The following is a 17,194-nucleotide window of genomic DNA, read 5'->3' as shown; positions in this document are numbered from 1 at the left end:
CTTTATAAAATAATCCAGTTGTACCTCGCTTTGGCGCCGGGCACGTCTTCATGTATGGTGGTGGATCCTCTCCACTGTCCTGATCCTTTCTTGTTCTGAATACTTACAGGCAATAATTACATTCTCCTACCCGGGACACCCAACTGGGTAGGGGATCAAGCATGGCACTCCCTAAAAACTTAGCTTAATATGTTCGATATCTCGGAGGTCTCATAATCTGTGAGTGGTGTTCTTGAAGTAAGGCCCAAAAGTCGAGTACATTCTTACTGCACTCTCGGAAAAGGTAAAGCACAGTCAAACCTCGAATCCAGGCCACTGTGTTTGTCTTCGTTATATCTGGGAGAAGTAGTATCCGTGGATCAATTGCTTGCCGCACCACACGAAGGAGGAAGGAGATCATTTTTTGCAGCAAACACCACACGTCCGCCGCAGGCCCGCATATCAGGTGATGTTCCTCTGTGTCTTTAACATTGCACTGCGGACACATATGAATTGTATGCAACCTGGAACGAGTCACGTATTTCCCATTTACCACCTGATACCACAGTGCGCGCGTCCCCGTATCAAGGTGTGGGTGTGGCACTGTACGCTGTACCACTGACCATGTCACTGTTGGTTGTCGGCGGTCTACGGCAGCATTAGGCCGTCGTCCAGTCAAGATGCCATATGTGTCACGTTCCGTTGCCATCCTGGTAGTCGGTAGTTCCATATGTACATAAATGTGCTCCATAAAAAAGGTTCACATGTGGACAAGCGATGGTGAGATGTGAGCCACCGCTACCGGTGCCAGACGAGAAGATGGAGCTAGTTCGTCTATCAAGGTGCCAGTCAGATTTGACCAGTGTCGTGCCCACATCTTTATCATCGTGCTTAGGTAAATAGCCACTGCTCGGTCGCGCACGTGTACTCGTTCAAGATCTCCACGACTACTAGGAAGGGTGAGGGTTTCGTATTCGGCCCTAAAAAGAATACCTGTGCTGCAAAATATCCTAATGCCACCAGGATTCGGAGCGCCAACACCACCGGCATAGGAAGAACTTCTGCCGGATGGGGATGCGAGAAGCTAGATACGTGTGACCCTTTGTATGATGTCCAGATCCCTTAACCTGTGATTTCGGACAATCGCACGAATTGTTTGCAGAAGATGTCTGTAGCTCAGTGCCGCCGTACGTCGAACGTCTGTAGTGAAGATAATTCCTAGGCATTTCATCTTGTTTATCGGCTGTAATGGTGCTACACTTCCCGTCAGGAGTCCTATCCCAATGTTCGTCGCTCATGACTTTGCCATGTTAAACGACTTCCCGTAGCCATACCATATAAATTAATCCAATGCACGGCCGCTCTTGCATCGTCGTCTGACCGTGCTAAAAACACAAGGTCATTCGCGTATGTTCTGCATATAAACTTGTTGGCCTTATCGTCATTCCTTGGAGTCGATTCCGGAGCCCGCAGAGCAGCGACTCGACAGCGATGGCATACAGTATCGTACACAGCGGGCACCCTTGTCTAACAGATCGTGAGATGGTGATGGACTCCAACATGCGTCCATTGATGTACACTCTGGATGAGGCGCCGTGGATTAGTCTCCTAACGATGGTGACAAAACTTTCTGGAAACTTCATTTGCGTCATCATTTCCGTGAGATGGGCTTGGCTCACCCTGTCAATGGCGCTATCGAAGTCTATCGATACCAGTGCACCCCAGAGACGACATGTTGTTGCCAGTGCGATATCATCGCGGTAGTCGCTGAGTGCCGTTTTGTATATTGCTATCCCCTCCTAGTTGGGTTTGGTCGAATGATATCACTTGGTGAAGTACGCGTATAAAGTGTGCTGCAAGCATCCTGGTGCAGATGTTGTAGTCGCAATTAAGAAGCGTCAGTGGCCGGTAGGCCTGTATCCTTGTGCCGCCGGATGGTGTGTGGATAGGGATGATCATTCCTTCCACGAATGAGGGTGGAAGAGGCACATTATGAGATATCAATTCGCGGTACATGGCAGTCCATTGCGGAGTCATGAGATCTTTAAATGTACGATAAAATTCTAACTGAAACCCGTCGGGCCCCGGCGACAATCCCTTATCAAGCGCTTCCATTAAGTCGTCACCTGTGACTTCTCCTGTTAACTCTCGGTCGGCCGTCTTGTCGATCCACGCGGATAGCGTTCGTCGGACCTCGTGAAAGACTGCCTGATCGTGTTCCGCTTCTTCATAGAGATGACCGTATTGTTCCACAAAGACACTGGGAATGTCTCTTTGCGTTTTCATACGGCGACCAACCAGCAGTACGACCATCTGTATTAAGGTTTTGCGGCTACGTTGTTTTTCTCTGATAATGTGTAGAAAACTATTGCTCTGCATCCGCCGAGTGAACAAGTGTGACGGTACATGTTGTGTCAGTTATATACTGATTTGACGCACCGCACTGAGAACGGGGTAGGTCGTGAAGTTGGACCATTTCTCCTTTAAGATGCTAAGCACTCTTCCACATGGGCGTAAGGCGTTAATCACCAAGTCCGACGGAACCTCGAAGGGAAGTTCGAAAATACGTATGCTTCGTAAGCCCAGTTCTGCGTTATAAATAGTTACTTCTCCAACATGTCCATCAGAGTGACGAAATTTGAGTCCATGTTTAGTATCTCGAATGATTCTGTCACACACTGCATCGTTAATCAGTTTGAAGTAAACGACACTGCTCACTATGGAGAGGTGTATTCCAATAAGTTCGTTGTAGTCAAGTTCAACTTCGCCTCGTAGGAACCTTTCAATTTCATAGGCTTTAGGTCTCGCATATTCATTCGAAATACTAATCTTGAGAGTCAACTTTCCATATGCATGTGCCATTGTATATCGAGTCTTCAAAACGAGCGACTACGCCGAATAGGTGAACAACCGCGCGCCCTAACTTCAACGGCAGGGACGTAAACAGACGTCCGTGCCGCAGCACCGCCGAAAGCAGACCTAAGCCATCTGGACACAGTGCACGGACTACCCTAGCACGTCTCCCACGAGACCCAAATTCTCAACTTACCCACACACTACTAATGTAGTGCCCCTCGCCCATTATCCTCATTACTCGCGGCATTTCGCCGATTCTCGTAAGAGCCTGTTATGCATACACACTGAAGAGCTAACTGGCCGTTCAAAAATGGTTCAAATGGCTCTCAGCACTATGGGACTTAACATCTGAGGTCGTCAGTCCTCTAGAACTTAGAACTACTTAAACCTAATTAACCCAAGGACATCACACACATCCATGCCCGAGGCAAGATTCGAACCTGCGACCGTAGCGGTCGCGCTGTTCCAAACTGAAGCAGCTGGCTGTCCTCGCCTTATTATACATATGAGATGTCTGTTCTTTCGGACATGAGGATGAACTCCCGATACTAATCTTAGCGTTGATACTTTACTTTATAGAAAAGCACCGCCCATGAAAAACACCACGGATCTGTCGACATACTCCACCCTGTCTACACTGCCTGACAAAAAGTGAAGCTCTCAGATGACACGTTCGTTTGTCAATATAACTTCGTACACATACCCACAATCAGGGTATATGTAAATGATTAGAGATGCAATTCTCTGTGATAGGCAGAACGGCCATAAGAGTTCATTTGTGTTACTCATGTTTAGTTTTGTTACCAGGCCTGGTAGGGTATATAAGGGGCGTGAACAGAGCCAGTTGTTGAGCGAACATTTGAGGGACAGAGGGATGCCATGTATTCGAGTCAGCCAGCATTATCAGCACCTGACAGAGTTTCAGAGGGGCATCATCGCAGATCTCCATCTGGTCGGCTGGTCGAATCGTGCAATATCCGGCTTTGTAGGGGATTAGGATATGACAGTGGCCTGATGTCAGATGGCAGGTGAACGAGAGGGTGGGCATACACGTCATCCAGGTTCCGGTAGACTACGTTTGAGCATTACAAGGAAGAATCGCCGGACTGTGCACCAAGCACGTCGTGACCTCTTCACATCAGTACATCCGAGAACAACTAATGGACTCTCTGCATCATTGTATGCCATATCCGCTCCACTACCCGGACTTGGTTATTACCATCCTATGTGCAGACAGCCGTTAACATCACAAAACAGACGGCAGCATTTGGAGTTGTACCGTGACCTGGAAGCATGGAATGCTGACGAATGACCATCGTCGGTGGGCATGGCGGTGACCAGGGAAGTGGCCCCAACCTTCCATTCCTTTGGAGAGGCATAGTGGTGTTACTCTGGCGTCATGGTGTGGGGAGCCATCGGGTATGACTTTAGGTCACGGCTGGTAGCGATCGAGGGAATTCTGGATGCACAACGGTACGTAAAGGACAACCTGCGTTCTCACTTGGTGATATTTTTCAACAGGACATGCTCGCCCACACATGTGACGTGTCTCTATGAACTGTCTTCGTGATGTTTAGGTATTCGCCTGATCGGAAAGCTCCACAGATCTGTCCCCAGTCGAAAATGTGTGGAATCATCTCGGACGCCAACTCCGCCCCACTGCCAGTATCCGGGCGGCCAGCTTGCTTCAGAAGAGGATGACACCCTTCACAACGGAATCAGTGCATGCATGCAGACCAGAACGACTGCAACGCCATAATGATATGTAGCCTCATACCGCCACGTTCTTTTTAAATTTGACTCGTTTTTATAATCACTGAAACAACATCACACACCGTCTCACGAAGTTTCATTTCATTTCATTTCCTCCTCGCAGTCTGGGTGCTTCAATTGTTTGAAGAAATGTATAAGTTGTATATCGTGAACAGTATGTGACGGTCTTGCATTTCCTTGCGTTTATATTAGGTACTGTCTGCTAGGAATCCTGAATCCAATCACAAACCTTGTGCCTCGCGGGATTAGCCGAGCGGTCTAAGGCTGTGCAGCTGGTCCCGGCGGAGGTTCGAGTCCTCCCTCAAGCATGGGTGTGTGTATTTGTCCTTGGATGATTTAGGTTAAGTAGTGTGTAAGCTTAGGGACTGATGACCTTAGCAGTTAAGTCCCATAAGATTTCACACACATTTGAACATTTTTTGAACAAACCTGGTGTAGTATTCCGTACGCTCCTTAACGAGTAAAAAATTATTAGGAATGAAAAAGTTAGGCGCCTACCACTATATTCTGCTCTAGAATGCATACCTTACAAGTTACGAGCACTTGATTATTAGAAGAGTTGTGTTTCAAAGTAGCAAAGATGAACGAGTGCTCATAGCTCTTAAGGAAAGCATTTTAGAGCATATGTTTACTAGACTTTTTTCTTGTTTTGGTCCATACTACCAGTTCAAAAAATGTGGAAAGGAAAGAACTTGCAGTAAAAGAGATTTGTTTCACAGTATCGAAAGTTAAAAATTGCTCGTAGCTCTTAAGGTACGCATTTTCGCCCCTATGTTTACTGAGACTTCTTTGCTTCTAGTATCGTGTACTTTCAACTGCATACGTTTACCCCATTAATTATGATACACCCTGTACATCCTTCAATGAATATCAAATGGCTGTTAATGTGTGTCACTGACCTTCCAACCAGGAAGTTCATAATGGTTCAAATGGCTCTAATCACTATGGGACTTTACCGAGCGAGGTGGTGCAGTGGTTAAACACTGGACTCGCATTCGGGAGGACGACGGTTCAATCCCGCGTCCGGCCATCCTGATTTAGGTTTTCCGTGATTTCCCTAAATCGTTCCGGGCAAATGCCGGGATGGTTCCTTTGAAAGGGCACGGCCGACTTCCTTCCCCGTCCTTCCCTAATCCGATGAGGCCGATGACCTCGCTGTCTGGTCTGCTTCTCCGGACAACCCAACCCAACCCACTATGAGACTTAACATCTGAAGTCATCAATCCCCTATACTTAGAACTACTTAAACCTAAATAAGCTAAGGGCATCACACATATCTATGCCCAAGGCAGGATTTGAACCTGTGACCGTAGCAGCAGCGCGGTTCTGGACTGAAGCGCCTAGAACCGCTCGGCCACATCGGCCGGAGCAGGCAGTTCATATCTTCTGTCACAAGACCCCCTTGGTTATGGGATGTTTTTGGCCTGTATATCATGTAACAGAGACTTTCTTAATAAGTTCAAAGAAATCAGTGCTTTCGGGTTTTGGTACAGTGCAAAAGTATCTAGTAACAGTTTCAGAAGTTCTCATCAGACGCTAAGGATGAAGCCATCCGGAATGCAGACATTGCTTAAGCCAAATGACGACATGGGACATGTCTGATTAGAGACTTGTTGCTTACAAAGACTGACGGAAAAGAGTCATGAATCCACGAATATTTTCAAATGTTAGTGAAGTTTCGAATTAATGTGTCTGGAATCAACTATTATTGTCGAAGCTGTTGAACAGGTTCCATATGAAGGGAATACTGGAATATTATGGCACTTCAGTTTTGATAAGAATTAAATTATTACTTGGACGTCTGGCAACATACACACAGCAGCTAAATGGTATGTTGAGAAATATGACAAATAGAGAAACTCAAGGAAACAAGCCAGCCCATCCCTTCAGAATTAGAATCATATAAAATCTATACAATCTTGAGTTGTTGCTCAATAAACCAATTAAAATATTCTTGTGCTATGGACGTGCCGACGTACGGTGCGCCATGTTGCTAATAACCGGCAAAAACAAGAAAGCTGCCTGCTGAGTTGTGCACTTCGTTTCTTTTGCGTAGCTCCGATGTGCAACGTGCAGCAGTATTCATCTAATGATGCAGCTGCTCCTCACACCGTGCCGGTAGCTCCAGTCCCCATAATACTAACATTTACTATCATTTTTCTGCAAAACGTTGCACTGCATACATCTACATGCAGCATCTCACGCTCCAATATCTCGATTCGTATGATTAACAATACCATAAAATAGTCGTTCCTTGTACATTCACGCTTCCCCTTTAATATTGTTCATGCGATAAACCAGGGCATTCAGTTTCGCCTGTTCTCCACTTTCTCTCTCGCCTTCCAATAGGTCTTCATTCATTTATTTTGTTTTCTTGTGTTTTTCCTTATTTACTCGGGCACAATCTTTTACTTTTTTGTTCCCTCCTCTTGATTTTTAATCAACTTCATAAACATAATAAGTTTTGGTCACTTTCTTCTGTTATACCAGTTTATTCCACTTATCTATTTGTTTGCTGGATCCACTGGTTGCCTTTCTTTACTGCTGTAAATACCACTGAATTCTTGTGGTGGGTCTACTACTTCCTGTTTCCACTACATAATCAAAGAGCGTAACTTGCCTTTTCCTTATGCTATCAGAAACCTTCTCTTTTTACATTCTAGTAGAAATCTTAATTTCTCTGAACTATTGCTCAGGCCAGATACGTAATAAGATCCTACAATCCTTTTTTGTGTTCTTTATGTTTACTGTCGCGAATAGCAGATCAAGTGTACAATTCAGATTTCTTACAACTATGATGATTGCATAGATTCTGTAGTGGTTTGGGCTTTCATGTCGCGATTCTCAGAATGTGGAAGAGGTAACGCAGAGGCGTACCAACATTTGTTCTTCCGGCAGCAGAATATCATTTACGGCTGGAGCAGGAAAATGTGCAAGTGACAGAACTGCTCCAAGTACTGTCACCCACACACTTAAGTGGTTTGTGGAGTAGAAATGTAGAAAATTGCACGGTGTCAAATACTGACGGAAAGTCTTACACCAAGAACAACTTGACCGAAAGCCAGCAAAGTGATACACGAATATTTACATGCTAAGGGATTTTTTATTACAATTTAATCCTTATGAACATCAAGAACTCGAATGAAAAACCAGTAATGAGCGAAGAGAAAGCTGGAAGATGGAAGTAGTATACAGAAGGGCATAAAAAGGAAATGTACTTGAAGGCAGTAATATACAGAGAAACACCAAAGAAACTGACATAAGCATGCGTATTCAAATACAGAAATATGCGAACAGGTAGAATACGACGCTGTGATCCGAAACGTCTATATAAGACAAGTGCCTGGCGCAGTTGTTAGATCGGTTACTGCTGCTACAATGGCAGGTTATCAAGATTTAAGTGAGTTTGAACGTGGTGTTATAGTCGGCGCACGAGGGATAGGACGCAGCATCTCCGAGGTAGCACTGAAGTGGGGATTTTCCGTACGACCATTTCAAGAGTGTACCGTTAATATCAGGAATCCGGTAAAACATCAAATCTCCGACTTCGCTGCGGCCGGAAGAAGATCCTGCAAGAACGGGGCCGACGACGTTTGAAGAGAATCATTGAACGTGACAGAAGTGTAACCTTTCCGCAAATTGCTGCAGATTTCAATGCTGGGTCATCTACAAGTGTCGTCGTGCGAACCATTCAACGAAACACCATCGACATGGACTTTCTGAGCCGAAGGCCCACTCGTGTACCTCTTATGATCGCACTACACAAAACTTGACGCCTTGCCTGGGCCCATGAACACTGACATTGGGCGGTTGATGACTGGAAACATGTTGCCTGGCCGAACGAGTCTCGTTTCAAATTGTATCGAGAGGATGGACGTGTACGGAAATGGAAACGACCTCATAAGTCCATGGACCCTGCATGTCAGCAGGGGACTTTTGAAGCTGGTGGATCCCCTGTAATGGTGTGAGGCGTGGGTAGTTGGAGTGATATGGGACCCCTGATACGTCTAGATACGACTCTGACAGATGACACGTACGTGAGCATCCTGCCTGATCAAGTGCGTCCATTCGTGTCCATTGTGCATTTCGACGGACTTGGGCAATTCCAGCAGGACAATGCGACACCCCACACGTCCAGAATAATTACAGAGTGGCTCCAGGAACTCTCTTCTATGTTTAAAAACTTCCGCTGGCCACCAAAGTCCCCAGACTTGAACATAATTCAGCGTATCTGGGATGCCTTGCAACGTGCTGTTCAGAGAAGATCTCCACCCCCTCGTAATCTTACGGATTTATGGACAGCCTTGCAGGGTTCATTAACTGAGCTGCCTCCAACACTACTTCAGACAACGTCGTGTTGCGTAACTTCCGAGTACCCGCGGGGGCCCTACACTATATTAGGCAGGTGTACCAGTTTCTTTGGCTCTTCAGTGTAGAAGGAGAAGAGGACGTAGATGAAGTTGAGATAGGAGATATGACATTGTGAAAAGAATTTGACAGAGCACTGAAAGACTTGTCGAAAAAAGGCCCCCAAATAGACGACATTTCCTCAGAACTACTGATATCTTTTGGAGAGCCAGTCATGATAAAACTATTCAAGCTAGTATGCAAGATTACAGGGCCAGCGAAATACCCTCTTACTTCAGAATAATGTAATAGCTGCAATTCCAAAGAAAGCGCGTGCTGGCAGGTGCGAATATTACCGAACTATCAGTTTAATAACTCATGGTTGCAAAATAATAATACGAATTATTTACATAAAATGGAAAAACTGGCAGAAGCCGACATTAAAATAACTTACCCTGGGCGAAGGCGGGAGGATATGAAATGTAGATCGGCAATAGTATTTGTAAAGAGGAGAAATTTGTTAACCTCCTGCACAGAGTTGTGTGTTACGAAGTCTATTCTGAAGGCATTTTTCTGGAGTATACCCTTGTATGGAAGTGAAACGTGGGCGAGAAACAATTCAGACAAGAAGAGAACAGAAGCTTTCAAAATGTTGTGTTACAGAAGAATGCTGAAGATTAGATGTTTATATTGTATAACCAATGGCGAAGTACTGAACAGAACTGGGAAGAAAAGATAATTGTTTCACAACTTGGCTAAAAGAAGGGGTCGGTTGGTAGGACATGTTCTGAGACATCAAAGCACCAGTTTAGTACTGGGTGGAAGTGTGTGTGTGGGGGATTGTTGAGGGAGAGCGAGAGATGGATACAGAAAGTAACTTCAAAAGAATGTAGATTCCAGTAGTTACTCGGAGATAAAGAAGCTTGCACAGCACAGACCACTGTGGAGTCCTGCGTCAGTCATCTTCGGACTGAAGACCGCAACGACAAAAAGATTTATTTTCAGTATTTTCAACAAAGAAAAAATCCATTCCTACAGATGAAGAAGGGTACGAATACGTGATGGCTAGTGGGTGTTACTGGAAGTCTTCAGGTGGAGATCGCAACACAGCATGATGACAGGACATACACGTGCAGCTTATTGGCATTTTTCCGCTAGGTCGCTAGGCGACGCGGGAACACCATCATGACAGATGGTACACACTCTTGGCTCTAGCGCAATGGTTGCAGAACATGTGACCAGACAGAATCAGGAGAATAGTGTGCCAAGAAGAGTAGGATGGCGTCTTTTCAGAAGTACCACTACACTAGAAGTTTGTAGGATTGTTCGACTGGCCCTGACGAATAAATTAATGACTACATCTGAAATTCTGGCAGAGGTTGCAGACGGACTGTCATCACGAACAGTCCGAAGTGGACTATTCTTAGTTACGGTGAGATCTCTATTTGCCACTCTTCATTTACCGCTCACACCATACTACAGGCAACATAAATTTGTATGGTGTAGCGCTAGAGCCGACTGGGACACTGAGTGACATTCCGTTCTGTTTAGCGATGAGTCTCAACTCTGTCTGTGGCGGTCATATTGACTTCAGCGTGGCCGTATACGACCTGCTGTACGGTCACATAAAGTAGAGATTCTCGAGACCCATACCTCTCCAACTCTCCGTATAAGGAGTTACTGGATATGACAACTGGACTGATTTGCTAGTTAAAATGTGTGGATAAAGAACCTAGAGCAAACACTCACTCCGTCTTCAGGTCACAAGTGGCCCATCGGGACCATCCGACCGCCGTATCATCCTCAGATGAGGATGTGGATAGGAGGGGCGCGTGGTCAGCATACCGCTCTCCCGGTCGTTACGAAGGTTTTCTTTGACCGAAGCCGCTACTGTTCGGTCGAGTAGCTCCTCAATTGGCATTACGAGGCGTAGTGCACCCCGAAAAATAGCAACAGCGCATGGCGGCCCGGATGGTCACCCATCCAAATGCCGGCCACGCCCGACAGCGCTTAACTTCGGTGATCTGACGGGAACCGGTGTATCCACTGCGGCAAGGCCGTTGCCAACCTAGAGCAAGATCACTAAAATTTCTTTATTACTGATTACTAATTTCAGCTCATGACGAGCCATCTACACATATAAAATACTGAAAATTGCTTTAAAGAGGCGAACAGTAGCAAAGCACATTTGATTTTAAGCTTCCATTGTATGACACATAGCAAATTATTACTTGATTCAATGTGTATCAGTCACCAGAAATTACACGTCTGTTGAACTGAATCGCTCTTGTTGTCATGCACACACAGAAAAATTTTATAGATCGTGATAAAAATATAGCCATACAAAAGTACATTTTGTAAGTGGTATAAAATTACAATCTTATCCAAAGTAGGTCGTCACTGTTACATTATTTACAACGTTAGCTATATATAACTCTAGTGGCCATGTTGCCACACTTGTGTTTAAATACAAGGTGACTAACAGCAGTAACATTCTTTTTCCTCCTTCTTTTTTTTAAGTGCCCGTCGGTATGGGCCCATACAACCATCTCAACTGTGGAATGTCATTTATGACGATAGGAACGTAAAGACAATACCACCCAAATCAACAACGCGATAAAAATCTTCGAACCGGCCGGGAATCGATCGCGGGGCCCTTCGGTTAGCAGCCTGCCACGCTGACATAGACAGTGGCAACTATCATACAGTCCCCGTGTCAATGTAAATACGGCTTGTCACTCGCGACACTAGCTACAGGAACAAGGACACAGCTGCATTATGGCTGTGAGAGAACTGGCCACGTAAGTAGTGGCATTACTACATGAAAACGCAAACTGGCAGATGGCACGACTAACGAACGAAGTTTTACAAAATCGTTTCTCTGTAACGATATAAAGAATGGTGGCGTATAGGGACCGATGACCTCAGCAGTTTGGTACCATAAGACCTTACCACAAATTTCCAAAATATGGCTTTCTACTAGATTTACATTATATAAAATATAAGGAACTAAGTGCAGTTTCTGCAATCCGTAATAACCATATACTGCACAGAATCGTTAAGTAATACAAAAGCGGGACATACCGAAAAAGAAGGAAATTTGTGTGGCACAGTCGAAAGCAATACAATATTTTACGTTACAGTAAAGTATGCACAGTGACAATGGTCAAAAACCTTTACATTGATAATAATGACTCATAAAGCGAATAATACCGCAACTCAAACTCTACGTGCCAATTACAGTCAGCTTTATATGTGGCTTTAATTACAAAGCAGTAAATAGATTAATAAAACTTAAGTGGCACAACTGAGCCATTACGCGCTACATTAAGGGCGGTTATAAGGATCTAACTTCATTAATATAATCATATTACCTTACACATAGGTATTTGCTATAGAGTATATAGTAAAAAAATGTCGTGTGACTAGGGCATCCCGTCGGGTAGACCGTTCGCTGGGTGCAAGTCTTTCGATTTGACGCCACTTCGGCGACTGGTATGTCGATGGGGACGAAATGATGATGATGATGATTAGGACAACACTACACCCAGTCCCTGATCGGAGAAAATCTCCGACGCAGCCGGGAATCGAACCCGGGCCCTTAGGATTGACAGTTTGTCGCGCTGACGACCCAGCTACCGGAGGCAGACTAGAGAACATATAATCAAAAGCAAAATACGAGTTAAATGACGAATAACAAGCATCATTTCTGTTTATCTTGTAATACAGGGTATTTCAAAAAGGACTATAAAACTTTGAAAATTCATATAAATTAATTCTAGCATCTACAGAGGTGTTTATAGTGTCAGTTTGTAGGGAAATATATTAAGTCTTGCCTCGCGTGGTTCGATAGTGCCGAACCGCACCGTAAGGAGCCCTAGCAGCAGTTGCACTAAAGAGGGCTGCCTTCCTCGACCTGAGCGTGCTAGCTGTGTGTTTTGTTTTGAAGAATCGAAGTTGGCGACAACAGTTCAGCGTAATTTCCGTACTAAGTGCGCTACAGATCCTCCTCGTAGGCTTTCAGTTTATGAATGGCATAAATGTTATGTAAAAACACGGTGCCCAGTAAGACGTGGAAAATCATCAGGTCGTCCGAGCACACCTGACGACGTCGTTGAGCGCGGGAGACAACATTTTGTCAACAGCCCTGCGAAATTGACCCTGCGTGCACCTCGCCAACTGCAAATCTCACATACGACTGTTTGGTGTGTGTTGAGAAACCGTTGGATGTATTTGATACCGTACAGATTGACGATCGTACAAGCAATAAAAGACACTGATAAAATTGCTCGCAAAAACTTCTGTGCGGATATGTTAAATCGATTACATGAGGATGAACATTTCTCGGACAAAATCATCTTTTCTGACGAGACGAATTTTCGCTTAGGTGGCAAGGTTAACGCATATAAGTGCAGGATTTGGGGCAGTGAAAATCCAAATCAAACATTGCAACATATTCGTGATAGCCAACTGAACTTTTTTTTTGCATTGAGCAAGAACAAAGTGTACAGTCCCTTTTTTCCACGAGAGAACCGTCAACGAGAAAGTGTACCTGGATTTGTTACAACAATTTTTGATACCACGGATCAGTGAGGATGACCAAGAACGATATGTTTACTTCATGAAAGATGGTGCACCACACTACTACCTCGCTGACGTCCGGAATTTTCTCAGTGACCGCTTTCCAGGTCAATGGATTGACCGCGAGGCGCCAATTGCATTGCCCCTACGTTCCCCAGACCTGACACCACTCAAATTTTTTTTTGTGGGAATTCATTTGTACATACCGTGCCTGCTTCTCTACCTGAACTTAGAGCAAGAGTTTACGCCACCACTGAGCAAGTTATACCTACAATGCTACAGCGAGTTTTGTTAGAATTGACTTCCTATGGGATGTGTGCAGGATAACCAACGGAAGCCACATACAACATCTGTAGTTTAAGGTAAAAAACTTGATGTGTTTCCCTGCAAAATAGCACTAAACCCAGCTCTTTATCGTCTTTCAATAAATTTATATGATTTTTTAAAGTTGTAAAGTTCTTTTTTAAACACCGTGTATATGTCCGTGAAGTCACTCATATTCGAACCAACATCCAGAGGACGTAGACAAATATACTGTCCAAATGAAGCTTAAGGTCTAGGAGTTACACAACAATAGATACTGTACATACGTACCGAGTAAGATACCTCAGTTCTATTGCTTCATATAAAAGAAATGTACAGCTGATATTACACTACGTTGTAACCGGAGTTGTAGGTGCCAAGTATAACCAGCATTATACGTGGTCACTTTTACGAAACCCAACAAACAATACAGGACACAAGTAAGCGACATACTGGATCCACAAGGTGTTAATTACAATTGTAAGTAGCTTCATTAACGTCGTTGACTCGCCTGCTCATTGCTATGATTTGTCACCCATACAGCGCGTCTGAGATGTGGTGGGAAGACGCATACTATCGTACCACCCTCCAGCCAGAAATCGTTATGAAATGAGACAGTGTGTGTATTTCAGATTTGGCCAGAAATTGGGAGGCTGTTTGCTTCCATGCCACAAGGACTATAAGAGTGCATTCGTGACCGCGGTTCTCATACCTCATACTATTTATGACGATGGGAATCACTTCCGAATGAAATGAAAGTTTTATCGTCTAATACCCGTTGTGTCTACAGACGTTAAAGTAACCTCTGGCATGCCAAAGGGGAGTGTTACGGGACCATTGCTTTTCACAATATATATAAATGACCTAGTAGATAGTGTCGGAAGTTCCATGCGGCTTTTCGCGAATGCTGCTGTAGTATACAGAGAAGTTGCAGCGTTAGAAAATTGCAGCGAAATGCAGGAAGATCTGCAGCGGATAGGCACTTGGTGCAGGGAGTGGCAACTGACCCTTAACATACACAAATGTAATGTATTGCGAATACATAGAAAAAAGGATCCTTTATTGTATGATTATATGATAGCGAAACAAACACTGGTAGCAGTTACTCCTGTAAAATATCTGGGAGTATGCGTGCGGAATGATTTGAAGTGGAATGATCATATAAAATTAATTGTTGGTAAGGCGGGCACCAGGTTGAGGTTCATTGGCAGAGTCCTTAGAAAATGTAGTCCATCAACAAAGGAGGTGGCTTACGAAACACTCGTTCGACCTATACTTGAGTATTGCTCATCAGTGTGGGATCCGCACCGGGTCAGATTGACAGAGGAGATAGAGAAGATCCAAAGAAGAGCGTCGCGTTTCGTCACAGGGTTATTTTGTAAGCGTCATAGCGTTACGGAGATATTTAGCAAACTCAAGTGGCAGACTCTGCAAGAGAGGCGCTTTGCATCAGGTTTCGAGAGCGTGCGTTTCTGGATGAGGTATCGAATATATTTTTTCCCCCTACTTATACCTCCCGAGGAAATCACGAATGTAAAAAGAGAGATTCGAGCGCGTACGGAGGCTTTCCGGCAGTCGTTCTTACCGCGAACCATGCGCGACTGGAACAGGAAAGGGAGGTAATGACAGTGGCACGTAAAGTGCCCTCCGCCACACACCGTTGGGTGGCTTGCGGAGTATTAATGTAGATGTAGATATATATGAGTAATGAGCATCTGATGAGCATTTGATGAATATCTTACTGGTGCCTCCATTTCCATCAGCATGGGTGCAGGTGTTTTTTCACTGTCCCGAATTTGTTGGGAGAGGGTGACATTGAGACGACGTTGGCACTGGACGGCAGTACGGACCGCACCTGTGTCAGGACAAATCAGCTGCGACGGGAGGCGCTCCAGATGCTGTTTGCGGCCGGGCCGGGCGCTGACGTCACCGGCCGACATCCGGCTGCGCGGCTAATGAGGAACTGCTACCGCGGCTATCGCTGGCCGATCGCGCTGCGTACCTCACACGGCACTCGCACCAGCACGCAGCACGCTGCACGCAGCACGCACTCGCGGAAAGCCGACCAGATACCGGCGTGTGCACTCACCGGAAAAACGCGGCCCGCCATGCAAATTTCGCGCCGCACCACCATCTGCAATCAAGATTCTGGGCTGACCGGCGCGCGCTTACAGAGGGCACCGACTGGAGAAGGCAGTTGGCGCGCAAAAAGAGAAGCGACGGCGCTCGAGTATGAGCAACTCGCCTCCAGTTACCGCGTGAGCCCGACCGCGCTGTCTCAGCTATCGCATTCGCACCGCGTCGCTGTCATGTTGCGCACGAATAGAAATCTTATCATACGATTATATCCATCTTCGGCAACGCCGTCACCTCGTGACCTAGTGACAGTTAGTCAAAACAGCCGCCCTACGTGTCTGAAGCTCCCATTGCTCTGACAGAAATATATTAATATAGTATTTGATGTAAGGCCGATGCACTTTTAATTAATGGTCCTTCTTCCGCAGTGAATGGAATCTGATGTATTTCATTCCTGTTGAAGACGATCTAGGTCTGCGAAGGCAATGCTTGCACAGCGTTCCAAGCGAATGTGGGGCACACTATTAGAATCGTTGAAAGTTGTCTGTTGTAAATTTCTTTCTAGCGATGTCACGCCATTAGACTTGAAGGATTGCGTGTACGTAACACCAGTGAATGACACTGCCACCATCTGTGTACAAATCAACGAAGCAATCAGAATTTTTGTTCCAGCAATGCTGACCTGTACATGTGCAGAATCCGAGTACCGCTTTGGTGTTATACGAGCGACGAGTGGAGCACACTCTGGAATTCTGAAATAAAAGAAAAAAATTCGAGAACTGCTAAACGCATTGCGATAAACCACGGTGCTCTGCTTTTAATAGTTTCCAAGTTATGATTTTTTGAGATGATAGCGGGACTTTATGGACATCCTGTATATCAATCTATTAGTTACGAAGACTATATGCGTTCTCGTCTGGTTGCCAAGTCTAATCTTTTCTTATGCTGCTTATCTACCAGCAATACTTCGAACGTAGAGCCTTGTCAACCCATCAGGCGACTAGGTGCCGAATTTCGACAGCGGCGGAGGGGGAATTAGCATTTGACAATCTTCGCACATACGCTCTGGGCCGGCGACATGCAGTTTACAGCTCTAATGAACGCTGACGATTGTGTGAAGTTCAGAAAATTTGTCTTCTGAATGATTCGAGATAAGCAGTGTACAGAAGTTCTAGTGAGGGCGTTGCTTGCCAACGTTGCATTATAATTCCACTTTATACTTTTTTCTGGTGCAACTTTGTATCCATGTGTGCAACGATAGGTATTTTTGTTTCGATCT

At 45.1% G+C, this 17,194-nt stretch overlaps 1 protein-coding gene and 1 pseudogene across 1 annotated transcript in view; both read right to left on the bottom strand.

Annotated features, from left to right (window-relative positions):
• The window catches only part of LOC126298105 (neuronal PAS domain-containing protein 4), a gene marked incomplete at its 3' end in the record, with an annotated part of 1,124,810 nt that overhangs the window by 675,486 nt on the left and 432,130 nt on the right, over positions 1–17,194 (bottom strand). The gene's annotated exons all lie outside the window — the stretch shown is intronic.
• On the bottom strand, positions 10,903–11,020 carry LOC126299663 (5S ribosomal RNA; annotated as a pseudogene).

This window comes from Schistocerca gregaria, chromosome X (genome assembly GCF_023897955.1).
Source record: "Schistocerca gregaria isolate iqSchGreg1 chromosome X, iqSchGreg1.2, whole genome shotgun sequence".
NCBI classification, from domain to species: Eukaryota; Metazoa; Arthropoda; class Insecta; order Orthoptera; family Acrididae; genus Schistocerca; species Schistocerca gregaria.
The sequence above is the reverse complement of the archived record's forward strand: the minus strand, read 5'-3'. Positions and strand labels throughout refer to the sequence as shown.